We start from the raw sequence: 1756 nt of genomic DNA, 5'->3' as shown, positions 1-1756 counted from the left end.
ATCCATTACTTAGTTTGATGTTACATTGCATGTACAGGTTAAGAAGACTAATATTTAAAATAAATTTACCTGTACTGTAGTTACATTATACATTAATTTTAAAAACCATAAAACAAATCATATTCCATTACACTTGAATACATACCTCATTTGGCTGAAACATCATCGCAGGCACAGGCACAGCTGACGGTTTCAGATATTTTCCTGTCTTTCTCTATAATCCTCGGAGCTGAAATGTTCACTGCACAGCACGCGTCTATACAGTTTTTCCTTTGGTGTATTTACATCCCAACGAATAGCGATCAGCCATAGCTTCAGACGCTCAGGATCATTTACAGGGAATGTGTGAAATTTTACTGGCGAATCTCCCCTTGATTTTTCCGAACGTAATCTTAAGGGTTTAGCTCTGCTAAAGCATCCTGGATATACACACGAAAACAACATTTTATAAATTATAAAAATTAGAGTACAGCTAACAAACAATTTGACTTATTCAGGTGGTTTTTCTTTGCTGTTGTACTTCTAAATCGCGAATGCTGTTTTGTTGTGTCCTCTCCTCTGCACCTCCGCGTTCGTCACTGTTCACGCTAAGCATACGTCCTACGTCATCCGCTGGAATTCACGCTCTCTCGTGAACGCGCGTACGACAGTTAGAGGAAGTGACATAAACGTGTTTATAAGTTTTTAAAACCTGCAACACCCGCTGAGTGCCATTCTAAAGCTTGAAAGATCAAAAAAAATGTTTTATATAACTCCGACTGGATTCGTCTGAAGGAAGAAAGTCATATACTGCTAGGATGCCTTGACGGTGAGTAAAACATGGGCTAATTTTCATTTTGGGGTGAACTAACCCTTTAAGACACTCCAACTTTGCCTTGATCAGCACCAGGCGCTAGTCAAACGTACGCGGAAAAGGCACAGGTGACGAGGAAGCTTTAGTAGAACAACAGTAAACAGATGAGATGTTGTTAGGCCATATGTCAGTAAAAAACGTTCCTGCCCTGTCAGCCGTTATATTGTACTCGTAGCACGTGCTCCTCAATTGCATGAAATGGGCAATGCGTGTTGTATATCATTTCATATAGCTATTTAAGCGCAAAAAAAAAAAAAAACTATGAGCATGCAATATCGTATTTATGTCATCAGTTAAGTCATGAAGTTACCAAAAAGGCAATTAAAGCTGCCTTAAAACTGTGCATGCATGTAAGTATTTGTTATGAGTCAGATTTAAGAACATGTCTCTGAAATGCAGTGGTTTTCAAAACTGTCCTGGAGCAGCCCAGCACTGTCTCCCTCATCTAACACACCCGATTCAACTCGTCAGCTCATTAGTAGAGACTTTAAGACCTGAAATGGGTAAGAAAAGGTAAAGGGTTGTGAGAAAATACAATGCGTGTCAGATCTGTAACTTTTGTAGGATTCGTCTATATTTAATTTAAAATTTAGTGTTTGATAACTTCTTTTTCTGTATGCAGTATTTCCTACCTGCTGAAGGTCACAGGTAGCTAAATATGACATTTATTATAATGGGTTTATGTTAAGATTGTTTTAAGTTCACTTAATTTAGAAGTTGTTATTTTTTTAAAAGTCTAAAATGTTAAAATTGATAGCGCTCAATCATAGAGTAATGTTGAATGGCTGTAGTCAATGGTTAAATATTGGGGGTGGGGGGGATCCTCGAGACATCAGTAATATTGCCTGGTTAGTGAGACTCGCCTTCAGTCATAAAAAAAGATGCCATTAAACAAATATTAAA

This window comes from Sinocyclocheilus rhinocerous, unplaced genomic scaffold, assembly GCF_001515625.1.
Source record: "Sinocyclocheilus rhinocerous isolate Xijiao unplaced genomic scaffold, SAMN03320098_v1.1 scaffold2724, whole genome shotgun sequence".
In the NCBI taxonomy this organism is placed as follows: domain Eukaryota; kingdom Metazoa; phylum Chordata; class Actinopteri; order Cypriniformes; family Cyprinidae; genus Sinocyclocheilus; species Sinocyclocheilus rhinocerous.
The sequence above is the reverse complement of the archived record's forward strand: the minus strand, read 5'-3'. Positions refer to the sequence as shown.